The 16,106-nt window shown below is 44.2% G+C and overlaps 1 protein-coding gene across 1 annotated transcript in view; it reads right to left on the reverse strand.

Moving 5' to 3' along the window:
- glis3 (GLIS family zinc finger 3) overlaps window positions 1-16,106 on the reverse strand; it is an 896,860-nt gene that overhangs the window by 764,530 nt on the left and 116,224 nt on the right. The window lies entirely within an intron of this gene.

The raw sequence follows: 16,106 nt of genomic DNA on the forward strand, positions 1-16,106 counted from the left end.
CTCCTCAGTGCAGGAATTGATGCTCAGTGCAGCCTCAAGGGGACGTTCCCCTCCGGGAGCCAAAATAACACCAAAGTGCCATTAGGATAGCGGAGTTGTTAATGGCACTACAAGCATCGGGAAAGACTCCACTAGCCCCACCCAGAACGGACACTGCTTTTCTTTTATTCAATCACACCCATAGAAGAGGGGTGTGTTCATAAGCATTTGAAGGTGGCTAAGAAAGTTAGAAGACTTCTAAAAATAATATATAGGATCCTTGACATTACAGAGAGCAGCTTGGAACACAAAAGCCATACTAAATGCTCCTGTTTCATATACCTCTGCAGGCTCGTGTTTTGTATTAGTCCAACAATACCAAGAATATTGTATAGTGGCATAAATAGTTGTGGAATAATTAGTGATGGAGAAGTCTCCACCAAATTTGCCACTTACCGCACTGCTTTGGGCGAGCAGTGATCAGGTCAGCACATTGTTATATGCACTGAGTGACCTTGCAGGAGAATGGTGCTCTGAAGAAGTAGAGGCTTTTGAGAAAAATAAAAGAGATGCTGATATCCCCTGACATTTTAGTTCACTCTGACTACCCACTATCATTACTGTAAATGCATCTTCTACAGGACTGGGGGCTGTACTCTTTCAGATACAGATGGATGGAAAGCACAGACAAGTTTACTGAGCATCCCAATCACTGACTGAGACTGAACAGAGATATGCAATGATAGAGAAAAAAGTAGTAGCTGCTTCATAGGCTTGTGTGAAGTTCACACATTTAGGTTCTTGGTCTCCAGTTCAAGACAGCAAAAATACCCCCACGAGTATAACAATTCAAACAGAGGATGATGAAGTTTGAAGTAAAGAAAGAGTATGTTCTGGGAAGGCAGGGAATGCGTTGGCCCGTATCCCGCTGGCAAGATGATGCAGCCCTTTTTGAAGAGGCAGAAATCTTGGCATTGACAGCAATAACAACTCCACCAGCAACAACTCAGCAAATTAATGAAATCATGTGCAGAATATTGATGAAGGATGGGCTCAGCTTCGAGAGTACGTCATCAAACGATGGCCAGCATACGTGCCACGCATTCTCAGGCAGTGCTATGAACAGAGAGGACACTCAGTATATTTGACGATTTATTTGGATGTGAGGAGAGAGTTGTTCTTCCAAAGATTCTGAGACTAGACATACTGCAATGATTGCACCGAAGACCTTTGGTCATCATAAAATGTTGAGCCAGAGCAAGATATGCTATTTGGTGCCCAGATCTCTCAAAGTCACGAAAAGAGATCAACAAACTGCATTATTTGTGCAATTTATCATCAGTAGACAAGAGAACAAAACAAACTCTGAAGTGAGAGTGACTGCCCTTGACATCAAGGCACCATCTGATTGGTACGACATCAAGAAGCCCCAGCAAAACTGGAGTCAATGGGAATCAGGGGGAAAATGCTCCACTGCCTGGAGTCATGCCTAGCACAAAGAATGATGGTTATGGTTGTTGGAAGTCAATCATCTCAGTAACAGGACAGCACGGCAGAGGTTCCTCAGGGGAGTTTCCTAGGTCCAACCATCCTCAGCTGGTTTATCAATGACCTTCCTTCCATCATAAGGACAAAAGTGGGGATGTTTTCATATGGTTCCTCAGTGTTCAGCGCCATTTGCGGCTCCTCAGATACTGATGCAGTCCATGTCCAAATGCAGCAAGACCGAGACAATATCAAGGCTTGGGCTGACAATTGACAAGTAATATTTAAGTCACACAAGTGCCAGGCAATGACTGTCTTCAACAGAGAATCTAACCATCACCCCTTCACATTCGATGGCATTATCATTGCTGAATCTCCTACTATCAACATGCTGGGTGTTACCATTGACCAACAACTGAACTGGATTAACCATGTAAATACCATGGTTACAAGAGCAGGTCAGAGATGAGGAATCCTGTGATGAGTAACCAACTTCCGGACGTCCCAAAGCCTGTCCCCCAGGCACATGTCAGGAGTGTGGTGAAGTACTCCTCACTTATCTAGACGAGTGCAGCTCCAGCAACACTTAAGAAGTTTAACAGCACCCAGGATAAAGCAGCCCAATTGATTGGCACTCCTTCCACAAACATTCACTCTCTCCATCACTGGTGCACAGTATGTACCACCGACAAGATGCACTGCAGGAACTCACCAAGGCTCCTGAGACAGCACTTTCCAAACCGCTACCAATCTAGAAGAACAGGGAACAGACACATGAGAACACTACCACTTGGAGGTTCCTTTCCAAACCATTCACCATCCTGACTTGGAAATATATCGCCATTCCTGCACTGTAACTGGCTCAAAATCCTGGAACTCCCTCCCTAACAGCATCATGTGTGTACATACACCTCGTGGACTGCAGTGGTTCAGAAGGCAGCTAACTACCACCACTAGGGCAATTAGGGATGGGCAATAAATGCTGGCCTAGCCAGTGATTGCCACATCCCATGAGGCATCTTCTTTCCCATGGGAATGTCAGAAGTAAAATGTTTTTGATTGTGGTAGACTAGGGAACGTCCGAGGTAAAATATTCTTGTTTGTGGTAGACTATTACCCCAGAAATCCAGCAACTGCAGGGTCACACTTCTAAAGCAGTAATTACATTGCTGAAGTAGATCTTTGCATTTTATGAAATCGCAGACCTTGAAATCACAAATAATAGATTGCAGTTGGGCCAATGAAAACATTCATGAATTCACGGCATTTTCATAGATTTGTCCCTACCAGCTCAGCAAGTTACTCTCAAGTCAATGGTGAAGCTGAAAGGGTATTGGGCACAGTGAATATATGGCTGAAGGAAAATAATGACATCCAGCTTGCACTTCTGAGCTACTGTTCAAGTCCACTCCAAAATGTTCTAGTACCATGTAAACTGAGAGCTCAACTCGCTACCCTAATGCGCACACTCATTCTGCAAGAACAAACTGCTGACTTGGATAAAATGTGAGAGAAAGAGGACAAATATTGTTCCAGCCAAGTGTGGAACAGTGACAAACATCACCATGCCTGCAATCTGCTGGGACTTCATTCAGGAGAGCCAGTTTGGATTAGAGACCAAGCTCATTATGGACAAATGCTTGAATAGAAACCACACCCATGGTCCTACCTCATCCAAATGGAGCAGTATGGTGAAATGGAACAGACGTGCACAGGATGCATATAGAAGCAGTGTTTTGACCTGAGGAAGCAATCATATACCCAATCTAACCAGCCAGAGGTGCTGCATTCATCTGCCAATTCAGATGACAACTTGACTGGTGAACCTGAGCCATCTACCAATTTGCCTCCTGCCCATCAGAGTCTAAGGGACCGCAGGGCTCAAAACCCTGATGCCCTCCAAAGGTGAAGGGAACCCATTCTAGTAGGTTCATTAAATTGCCATAACAGTTGCCCATATAAGAGGGATGGAGGAAAGAAGAAGATCTAAGAGAAGAAGAAAAAAATAAGGACTGCAACATAGCAGAGACTAAAGTTGTGATTTCTTTGATCTTGACAACATAGAAATAGGAGTCAGACACTTGGCAGGAGATGTAGTATAATGTGTTATATTGGATTGTTAATGGGTTAATTCTAACCATTGAACATGCTAATCATACAAAGGCTACACCATCATAGGAAGTGATGTAGCATCACACGATTGGGTCCTCTCCTACTATGTCCTGGAAGATGTAAGTTAGAGGGGTAAAATATGGTCCAATAAAACTTTGGTTTGATATACCTCTGCAGAGTCATGAAATATTTTGTATTCGCCGAACAATACCAAGAATATTGGAAATCAGTTGCAGGACTCAATGACTTCCTGTTGTGCACTCGCCGCCTCTCAGCTGCCATGTTCCAGACACTGCAAGTGACTCCTCACAGTTGGCAAATAGCCATTGCAGGTGCAAAATATCTCTCAATTGCCTCTTAATACTGTAATTACCTTTTCACCATTGACACGCAGGTTGTTGATCCACCTCTGGAATATACTGATGGAGGTGGGAAAATATTAGGTATCAGCCAGGTGGCTTTTTACCCCTCAATTTTCCCCAACGCCTCACCTGCAAATGTGCCTTCAACTAACTGGGAAAATTTCCCCCTAAGTCTACACCTTGGGTTCAAAGCCCGGAGAAAAGTGTTGAAATTGTAATTAATTAAGATTAATTTCATTATGCTTCAGCTGAAGTGAATAGACTGCATTTTGTAAATGTTGGAAGATATAACTCCTCTAAAGTGGTTGTGCTGCATGGACCTGTTCATATGCAGTCACAGGTAGCACATAAAATTCGAGCTGTGATCACATTAACACAATTCAGTTGTGCAACCTCCAAAATCATAATTTCAGCAGTCAGAGTAAAATTTTCCGCCAATAAACAGACCAAAAACACAAGAGTTGGCCAGCAATCTCAAATGCAAGTAGTAAATCGGTCCTCAAGAAGCACTGATGAAGCAAAGTTCCGTCTGTTTCTGGGAGAATTTATCACTTGGGTAAACCAATATCAAAAAACAGTCCTGCAATATATATTGACTATTTTATGCGTCCTTTAAATAATCCTGGACATTTTACAGAGCACTCCAATCAAACAGAGCAAATGGCCCACTTCCAATCTGCAATAAACATATACACCCTTACACCACATTGATAGTCTAAGTGCCAATTTTGTGCCTGATGCAAAGGCATATTCCAGGACTTGATCTGTGGCCTGTTACGAAACCATCAGGTGACTTTCACGAAAGCAGACAATTCAAAGTCGGATCATCTCTTCTCTTCATCTCTTCTCATGAATTCAGAGTGTGCTCTGTAAATTATTATCCCTTAGTCATTTTAACATTAATGAACTACTTTTAAAAAATAAATTTAGAGTACCCAATTCATTTTTTTACCAATTAATGGGAAATTTAGCATGGCCAATCCGCTGACCTGGCACATCTTTTTGTGGGGGTGAGACCCACGCAGACACAGGGAGAATGTGCAAACTCCACACGGACAGTGACCCTGGGCCGGGATCGAACCCGGGTCCTCGGCGCCATGAGGCAGCAGTGCTAATCACTGCACCACCGTGCCACCCGGGGATAAACTACTTTAAACACTTTTTAAAATTGGATTGCTTGGCTTAATCATGGCTCTTCATATTGGTCTGATTCTACAAAATTCAACAAAATATAGTATGTTAAAAATATTTTGAAACAAAATGTAATAAGATTACAGATTCTTCTATACATAGTTGCACGTACAAATGCGTCACTTTGGAAAACTGTTTTATGAAAAAGATATTATGTCCACCAGAATTTGAAGCTCAAAACTAATGTGTTTTTTTTCAATTTAGAGTGCCTAATTATTTTTTTTCCAATTAAGGGGCAATTTAGCATGGTCAATACACCTAACCTGCACATCTTTGGGTTGTGGGGGTGAAACCCACGCAGACACTGGGAGAATGTGCAAACTCTGCATGGACAATGACCCAGGGCCGGGCTTCGAACCCGGGTCCTCAGCAACATAGTCGCATTGCTAACCACTGCGCCTCGTGCTGCCCAAAATGAATGTTTTTAAAAGGAAATTTTGCTGTGACTTGCTTTGATACATGTTTGTAATAAAATAAGTTTTTAACAAAAAAACAGAGTGTACTTAACTTGGAACCTAACTCATGTTCAAGATATTTAATAATAATCTTTATTGTCACAATTAGGCTTACATTAAAACTGCAATGAAGTTACTGTGAAAAGCCCCTAGTTGCCACATTCCGGCACCTGTTCAGATACACAGAGAGAGAATTCAAAATGGCCAAATTACCGAACAGCACATATCTCAGGACTTGTGGGAAGAAAACGGAGCACCCGGAAGTAACCCACGCTGACGCAGGGAGAACATTCAGACTCCACACAGACAGTGACCCAAGCCGCGAATCGAACCTGGGACCCTGGAGTTGTGAAGCAGCAGTGCTAACCACTGAGCTACCGTGCCGCGACATTCAATATAGATTGAAAAAGTTAGGACAGTTTTTCTGTTTGTCTTTATCTCATCTTATTCATGGCTACAATTTTATTAGAAAAAGTATGCATTGCATCCACAATCGATGCAATCAGAGTGTCATGAAATTAACCATCCAAAAGCTAAATCCAGTGGAGCCCAAGATTTTCAAGCATTGATTCTATTTCTTTAAAAAATAACTTTAAACATTTAACATCAGGTTCTCTTGTAAGAATCTGTTTATGAAGTGCTGATGTGAAAGATCTCACATAAAGTTTGATCAGTTGAGGTCTTTCTTCTGTTGGATTGTGATACTTGCCTATTGGGTCATGTTAATATCTGCAAAATGCTACCGTGGTGCTTGTAATATCAACATTATACTTCCAAAATCATGCAATTGAGGCACCATTAAACTGTGCCGCATTATTTGCACTCACCATATAATAATTACTTGGAACTTCAGTTTCAATTCAACTTGGATCAAATAAAAAGGCCTGCCAACCTAATTATCAGCTTGAGTCCGTGAGCCTGCAGAATGGCAAAAAATGTGCTAGTAACCAAGCTGACTACAACTTACTCATAGTGATAATTTTCAATTATTCTTCTGGAACATTTACAGCATGAGTGCAAATTCAAGTCACTTGTGATTATAGGTCCAAGAGGAATTTCGGAAGAATCAGCACATTCAAGATTTAGAAACCAATTTGCTACCAAGTTTATGTCAACATCTGCATAACTCTGAAAATAGGCAGTCAACATAGATTGAAAAAATTAGGACAGTTTTTCTCGGAGAAAAGTAGGCTGAGTGGAGATTTGTTGGAGGTATTCAAAATGATAAGGTGTCTGGACAGCATAGATCGGATCAAGGACAAGAGAACTAAAATACTTGGCAAAAGAAGCAAAACTGATACGAGAAACAAAACTTATTCATGCAGCGAGTGGTTAAGTTCTGAAATGCACTGTCTAAAAGTGTGGTGGAGGTTCAATGGAAGCATTGAAAATGGAATCAGACCACTATCGGAAATGAACAACTATGAAGGTTACAGGGAGCTCGGAAAATGGCACAAAGTGAATTGCTCATTCAGTGAACCTATGCCGATACAATGGCTGAATGGCCTTCTTCTGCATCATAACAATTTTGTAGTACTGTGAAATTGGGCAGAAATGATGGCGCAGCTGGGAGATTAAGGAACAACTGATAAATTAAAACGAGAGCTCATTAAATCAAATAGAAGTTTTAGTATAGTTGGTAAGAAGAATATGTCAGGAATGTTAAATGAACACTAGGGTACCTGTTTTCATGGTGCAGGAAGTGGACAGAAAACAAGCGGTGCAAGCAAACCTAAACATCAGCCATGTGAGAAACTTAGTAGATTTAATATTAAAAAATGGGTATGGAGAAAATAATGGAACTTAAATCTCCAGAAACTTATCATTACTTCCCAAGGTATTAAAAGAAATAAGTGAAAATACTGACAAAATTGCATGTGTGTTGGTCATAATTTAGCAAGACTCTCTCACCTTGAGAATTGTGGCTTTGAATTATAAAACTACAAATGTCATTGTAATACTTAAGAAGGAGCGGAGGGAGAAACCAGATAACTGCTGTTGCATCCATTATGAGGATCATATGGAACTTATCACAAAATGATTGACTATATAGACAAATATAAGCTCATCAAAGAAGATTGGCATGTGGGTGAAGTAATAATAATATTTTATTAGTGTCACAAGTAGGCTTCCATTAACACTGCAATGAAGTTACTGTGAAAATCCCCTAGTATAAGTCATGCCTGATTGATCTGTTGATGGAGGATGTGGTAGACATGAGAGTACGTATGGATGTTGTCTATATGCATTTCTAGAACACACTTGATACAGCTCAGTACAAGAGATATCAATAGCAAAAATAAAAGCACAGATAATTGGAGCCAACCCTGTGACATCAATTGGTAAGTGATAGGTAGGTAGAAGTCAGAGGATGGGCCGGCAGGATCTTCTGGTCCTGCCAAAGGTGACACTCTGCGGAGGGTTCCCTGGTGTACGGCAGCTGAGCCACACAAAATGGAGTAGACTTTGGTGGGACTGGAAGATCCTGCTGGCGGCCGACGGTGAGTCATGACTCCTCAGACACTGAAGCAGTCCAGGTCCAAATGTAGCAAGACCTGGACAATATCCAGGCTTGGGCTGGCATGTGGCAAGTAACATTCACATTATACAAGTGCCATGCAATGACCATGTCCAACCAGAAATGATCTAACCATCGCCCCTTGATATTCAATGGCATTACATTAGTTGAATCCCCCACTATCAATACTTTGGGGGTTATCATTGACCAGAAATCTATTTGGACTGGCCATAAGAACAGGTCAGAGGCTGGAAACCTGTGGTGAGTAACTAACCTCCTGACTCCCCAAAGCCTGTCCACAATGCACAAGGTATAAGTCAGGAGTGAAGATACAGAAGTCTGAAGACCCGCACCCAGACCCCAGACATAGGAACAACTTCTTCCCCACAGCTACTAGACTCTTCAACAACTCTCCCTCATACTGATCTGTTCCCTGTAAGAACACTATTCATGACGTCCTATGCTGCTCTTGCTCATGTATTTGCTTTGTTTGGCTCCTTGTTCTGCACTGTAAACAATCACTGTTGTCGATATACCATTTTCATAGAAGTCATAGAATTGTCAATATACTCTGTTGATTATTCTTTTTTGTCTACTATGTACGTACTGTGTACGCTCCCTTGGCCGCAGAAAAATACTTTTCACTGTACTTTGGTACATGTGCCAATAAATCAAATCAAATCAAATGGATTTGCTTCTGGTGAGATTGGGCCATGTGGAAGGGCCCGCAAAACTGTGGCTCCTGGACAGAGAATGGCACTGATACATGGAACAAGTCAAACTTTGATGGACAGATAATTTCCACAATAAAGTTCTGGACATGATAACACATTCTCAGGCTTTCCTCCGTTTCTGTTGGGGAACCTATGAGAGGTGATACCGTGTGTTTGTTTTTTTGTGTGAAAATGAGCTGATATAGCTTTGTATTGCTACCAATATGGAATGATGACATTTCCTTGTTCTGAAATGCTTAGTGTGATATGTGGAATGTTACATAGTTGATTTTCAGATCTTAGTTACTGTTGACTGTTTAATAAACAAAATACTGTCAAGTGGATTTTCGTGCCACATCTCAGGCAATGAGGATGTTAAATTGTACTGTTTTTGAGCTGGGTGGGAACCCAAATTGAAGCCCATCGTTGCTATTTCACGCTCCCTCCCACGCCTGTAAACCCGCCAGCAAGGGAACATAAAATTCAGCGGACGATTTTGAGCTGACGTCACAAAACAACCCTAAAACCGTTGCCAGCAAGTGCCGTGAAAAGTATTCTCTGGTTCCTGAAGGTGCAACAAGAGATTAAAGATGATTTGTTTTTATTAAAGAAGTAAATTGGAGGGTATTATTTTATCCTGAATTTAGAATATAGAATTCCTGCAGTTGGAAGGAGGCCCTTCAGCCCATCGAGTCTGCACGCACCCTCTGAAAGAGCACCTTCCCCTGGCCCACTCCCTCAGACTATCCCGGTAACCCCATCGAACTTGCACATCTTTAGACTTTGGGAGCAAACCGGAGCACCCGGAGGAAACTCACACGGACTCGAGGATAAATTGCGAACTCCACACAGGCAACCATCCAAGGCTTGAATTGAACCAGGGTCCTTGGCGTAACTGAGCCAGCAGTGCTAACCACTGTGCTACTAGTTTGTTTGTTGCAGCAAAAGTCTCAAAAATGAGAAATCTTCTGTGCTTCTTTCAGTTGGTGACTGGAAATTCAAATCTCTTTTTAAAAATGATCTGTCTCTATAGGGATCATAACAGTGGCTCCCAGCCACAGATTCAAATTTTAAAACGGAGCTGCGTTCACATTACATCCGTTATGCCAGCGACAAAGCAGCAGTAAGAAGAATTGGTTCTTGAATAAAAATAGAAAGTATGTTCCATTGGATGAAGTCAAAAGCTCCGTGGTCAAGCCTGTCATATCTGTGCTACTCTTGAGCTGTTCTGCTACTGTCATCCTTGACCACCTTCTCGTTAGTCAAAGCATGTCCATAAAGAAGTGTAAGCCTTTTTCCATATCTGTGACAATCAACATGCAATGCATCACAATCATCCATTTGATTCTGCTCCATCTATAGTGAAACATTCCTGGTGCAATCCAATTTGTTTAATATTTCTCTTATACATAATTGTAATTTCTACTTATTGTCTTGGGACTTTGCTTCCTAAATCCTAACTTTTACACTGGACAGAATACTCGGAACTTTACAGCACCAAAATGGGCATTTCTTCCCAACTGCTCTACATTGGTGTTTTTGCTCCTCACGCACCTCCTCTCACTCTACTGATCTCTCCCAATGGTTCATTATTTATTCTTAATAAGTGGAAAATCAAAGACTGTGTACTAGTGATTTCCTTCGATCTGTACCACATGAGTGTTGCTTCCAGCTGAATAATGTTTTATGCACAATGAAACCACAAAGCAGTAATAAAATTATAAACCTGTGAATTATGATACATAGTGCCTGGAGTCACGTTATTTTCAACAAAAATTAATGTAAAAGATCATTTGTTCCCAACAGGACTAAAACTATATTTTTCCCAAATCTTCATTATGATCAATTTATGTATATATTTGATGGTGCTAACAGTAATGCTACCGAGCGCTCCTTAAATGCACCTCTGCTGGGCAGCACAGTTGCACAGTTGTTAACACTGTTGCTTCACAGCATCGGGGATTCCGGTTCGATTCCCGCTTGGGTCACTGTCTGTGCGGAGTCTGCAGGTTCTCCCCGCGTCTGTGTGGGTTTCCTCCGGATGCTCCGGTTTCCTCCCACAGTCCAAAGATGTGCAGGTTAGGTGAATTAGACATTCTGAATTCTCTCTCAATGCACCCGAACATGCGCCGTAGTGTGCCAACTCGGGGATTTTCACAGTAACATTTTTGTTAATGTGAGCCTACTTGTGACATGAATAAAGATGATGATTATTATTTTTTAAAAATAAATTTAGTATACCCAATTAATTTTTGCTAATTAAGGGGCAATTTAGCGTGGCCAATCCTCCTACCCTGCATATCTTCCTGGGTTGTGGGGGCGAAATCCATGCAAACACAGGGAGAATGTGCAAACTCCACACGGACAGTGACCCAGAGCTGGGATCGAACCTGGGACCTCGGCGCTGTGAGGCAGCAGAGTGCGCCACCATGCTGCCCAATTATTATTATTATTATTATTATTATTATTAATAAACAACTCGATGTGGTAGCAAGTTCAACATTCTCACCTATTTTTGAATTCCTTAGTGGATTTATTAATGACTATTTTATTTTTATGTCCCCTAGTTTTGAATCCTTCCAGAAATGAAAACTTCCTCTCTGCTTCTGCCTTATTAAACCCCTTCATAATTTTAAAGACCTCTCTGAGGTCAACAGTCTGCCTCTCTCTTCCAGAGAAAATAAGCCCTTACCTATTAAGGCTTTCCTGATAGTTGAAACCTCAGAGCACTACAAGAAGAATTTTTAACTGAATTGTTCAAAATGTTTAGTTTGAAACTTAAAACAGGGTACTGAAGATTACTTTAGACAGAAGATATTAGAACAGAATAAATATAAAGTACCAGACTGTCAGTTTTTGTGTAAAAGAACAGCTGTGGATCCGCTACATCAAAGAGAAACATTAATTATAATCAGAAGACTGCACCAAAATATAAAATAACCTAATATTTAATGTCAGACAGAAAATAGATTTCAAATGAAAAGACGGAATTCTAAAGATTATAAAATTTGTTTTCATTATCCACTGAGAGTTTGTTGATGTGGTATTATGTCTCCACCTCAACCCCGTAGGCTCTTTTGGAGACTGATGGTTGTGTTTACGTTCACATGAAGTGACATGAGCAGCTTGATATGTCCAATAAAACAGGCTAATCACTGAACTAGAGTGCCCATATTACAGATCACCATTCAAACTTCATTTACCTTAATGGGTGGGTTGTTAGATGGATTTTAAAAAAACAATATGACCTGCTACTTCCAAGTAAAAAGTTGGGGAATTCTTTAATGGACGATTAGAAAGAGGAAAAACCCTTAACTGCAACAGTCCAGCCTTGCAGAAGCCTGACTTGCCCGACCCTAGATTGGAATGGGCAGCACGCTAGCACAGTGGTTAGCACAGTTGCTTCACAGCTCCAGGGTCCCAGGTTCGATTCCCGGTTTGTGTCAATGTCTGTGCGGAGTCTGCACGTTCTCTCCGTGTCTGCGTGGGTTTCCTCCGGGTGCTCTGGTTTCCTCCCACAGTCCAAAGATGTGCAGGTTACGTGGATTGGTCATGAAAAATTACCTTTAGTGTCCAAAAAGGTTAGGTGGGGTTATTGGGTTACGGGGATAGGGTATAGGCATGGGCTGCTCTTTCCAAGAGCCGGTGCAGATTCGATGGGCTGAATGGCCTCCTCCTGCACTGTAAATTCTATGATCAGCTGCACAGAAATCTTTGACCACCAAGACTGTTAATGGGCCTCCCACTTTAATTTTGCAAATAGTCAATTTGAAGGCTTTAACATTTGTCAAGAAAGTGTGTTGCCTTTGGTGGCAGCATAACTAAGACAGGGTGGCACACTTGAAATCTTTTGAGAGAAGGTGAATTTCTATGTCAAATTCTATTATTTTGCACACAGTGTAGTCCTATTTTGCCTTGGAAAGGAGAACAAATTTGCTTTTGTCACAAAACATTTTATTGAAACAAATTTGGAAAGAAATGTTCTTGTGGATGTGTGTGTGTACACTTGTAAGATGTTCCCTGTTTGTTTTATGGCACACAATCCCAAATAGTGATTCAATAGGGGCCCTGCATAGCCAAAGAGGATCAGACTGTTCCTGTTACTGGCAATGACTCAGTCAACCCTGCTATTGAGGAATTTACATTTTTACTTCCACAATTGATAAATGTCTTGTTTTGTAAAATAGTGATAATGACAATAAAACAGTGACATGGAAAATAAAAGGAACAACCAGCTGCCAACATCAGAGAATGCTATTATCATTGACACTTTTGGTGATAGAAGCAAAAAAAAGACAATTAATCATGACAGGTGAAAACGTTTCACACATGGGTAACATATAAATTAACAAGGTGAGCCAAATAATGACAATTTGTCCTAGTGCATATGAGAACAATTTTCAGCTGCTGGCAATATGTTTATCACACAAAAAACTGGCAACCAGAAACTGGAATTATGGGTTGTATTGTGCAGGTAGGAACTTGGCTTCTCCCACGAATACCTAGGGACTGTCTGATAAAAGTTTCAGTCGGACCTATAAATGGGTGAGCAGCCCAATCAACTGAAACACACAAGGGGTTTGACTCGTGTGCAGGTTAGGATCCTGATTGTAATTTTCAGGTGTAAATTAGCAACACATTTCATGGCTTAAGCAGTGGTGTCAAAGGAATCTCTAAATAAAACATGCTGTTTTTGTTAATGTAGATTGAGGAGCAGGAAACTCAAGACATGCACCAGCCCTTTTGAAATGAAAAATGAAATGAAATGAAAATTGCTTATTGTCACAAGTAGGCTTCAAATGAAGTTACTGTGAAAAGCCCCATTCCGGCACCTGTTCGGGGAGGCTGGTATGGGAATTGAACTGTGCTGCTGGCCTGCCTTGGTCTGCTTTCAAAGCCAGCGATTTAGCCCTTTGCTAAACCAGCCCCTTAAGGCTCACCTCAAGATTGGCTCCATGCCCTACCTAAGGCGTGGCATGCTATCTGGTTCAGTGTGGGAGCCATCCAGTTTCATGTCATCCCTACTGTACCTCACACGGAAACTCACCATTGCATTACGAGGCCGGTGGCGCAAGATAGGATGAGGGGAGGGCCAGGGGTGCTGATGGAGAGGGTGGGGGGAAGAGTGGCAGGGGTGAGGGGCCCTGGGGGTTTGTGGGAGAGAATGCCTGGGGGTACTGGGGGGGGGGGGGGGGAGGGTTCACAAGCAGGGCCCCCATCAAAAGCCATCTTCTGACTGGGGGCACCATCGCTTTCAGGTCTGGTGACCTCCAGAGCTCCCTTCCGACTTGGCCTATTCCCTGAGACGTTGATCTGAAAATGTTTTGGCAGCCGATATTTATTTCCCTACAAGGATTATTATGAAGCATCAAGAAAAAACTTGTAATTCAAGAATGGAAAAATGCATTTTAGGGCAGAGCTAACATATAGCTTGCAGAATGAAAGAATTTCAAATTGCTTCTAATATGAGTATATAGTCACAAATCCAAATGATAGGATTCAGGCTAGTCCGCCGATTGGCGCAAAAAACGGCGCAAATCCGACTTGTGTCACGTCGGAAAAATGGGTCGAAAGTCTCCGGCCCGAAATGGGCTAGCAGCGATGTAACGGGATCCGCGCTTGCGCAGTGGTTCACGCCGTGCAGCGTCATACGCGCTGCACGGCGTGACGGCTCATACGCGCTGCTCCCCCCCCACCCGACCGGAACACCCGACTGGATGGCTGGCCGTCGCTCAGCCCCGAGGTTCGGGTCACGCGATGTGGAGGCGCTCCTAGACGCGGTGGAGCAGAGGAGGGACGCTCTGTATCCCGGGCACGGCCGCAGAGTTGCCCCACGCCACAGCCGGCGTCTGTGGAGGGAAGTGGCAGAGGCCGTCACCGCTGTGGCCCTGACACCACGGACAGGCACCCAGTGCCACAAGGTGAACGACCTCGTCAGAGCAGGCAGGGTGAGCCTCCCCATATCCCCCCTCCCAATATCCCCCCTCCCCCATATCCCCCTCCCCCATATCCCCCCTCCCCCATATTCCCCCTCCCCATATTCCCCCCTCCCCCATATCCCCCCTCCCCCATATCCCTCCCTCCCCCACATCCCCCCTCCCCATATCCCCCTCCCCCATATCCCCCATATCCCCCCCTCCCCCATATCCCCCATACCCCCCTCCCCCATATCCCCCCATATCCCCCCTCCCCCATATCCCCCCTCCCCCATATCCCCCCTCCCCCATATCCCCCATATCCCCCCCTCCCCCATAGCCCCCTCCCCCATATCCCCACTCACCCATATCCCCCATATCCCCCTCCCCCATATCCCCCCTCCCACATATCCCCCATATCCCCCATATCCCCCCTCCCCATATCCCCCATATCCCCCCTCCCCCATATGCCCCCCTCCCCCATATCCCCCCTCCCCCATATCCCCCATATCCCCAAGTGAATCCAGCCCTAACCTTAACCTCTGCAATGCACGCGCAACCGATGGCGTGCATTCATATACCTGCCTAACACTGTTGCCTTTTACCCCTGCCCCCCCCGCCCCCCACAGGAGAAGCGCGCACACAACAATAGGGAGGAGCATGTGAGGACTGGAGGAGGGCCCGCTGATGAGAGGCCACTGACCGAACACCAGGAAAGGGCCCTGGAACTGGCTGGCGGACCTGAGGACCGGGAGGTTGCTGATGCAGAGGTCGGGGGCGTACTAGCAAGTGAGCCACCGACAGCCCGTCCCCATATCCTCCTCCCCTATATCCCCCTCCCCCATATCACCTGATCACGGCCTGATGTCTAACCATGCATGCTTCATTGTGTATCGCAGGACCAAACGTCCAGGCACCCATCCCCGCAGATGCAGACCGCCCGCAGGATGCCCCTCGGAGACCACAGGAGACGGAGAGACCCGCACCCTCCAGCATGCGACGCCCGCAGGATGCCCCTCGGAGTCCACAGGAGACGGAGAGACCTGCACCCTCCAGCATGCGACACCCGCAGGATGCCCCTCGGAGACCACGGGAGACGGAGAGACCCGGTCCCTCCAGCATGCGACGCCCGCAGGATGCCCCTCGCACACCACGGGAGACGGAGAGACCCGGACCCTCCAGCATGCGACGCCCGCAGGATGCCCCTCGCACACCACGGGAGACGGAGAGACCTGGAGCAACAGGGAGACGACACCCCCGTCACGTGCGGGAGCGACCACCCAGCGACGAGGGGGGCAGCCACAGGCCCCCGTCACATCCGAGCCAGGACACCACTACCTATGACACCACTACCCAGGACACCACTACCCAGGACA

Source organism: Scyliorhinus torazame, chromosome 9 (genome assembly GCF_047496885.1).
Source record: "Scyliorhinus torazame isolate Kashiwa2021f chromosome 9, sScyTor2.1, whole genome shotgun sequence".
Classification (NCBI taxonomy): Eukaryota; Metazoa; Chordata; class Chondrichthyes; order Carcharhiniformes; family Scyliorhinidae; genus Scyliorhinus; species Scyliorhinus torazame.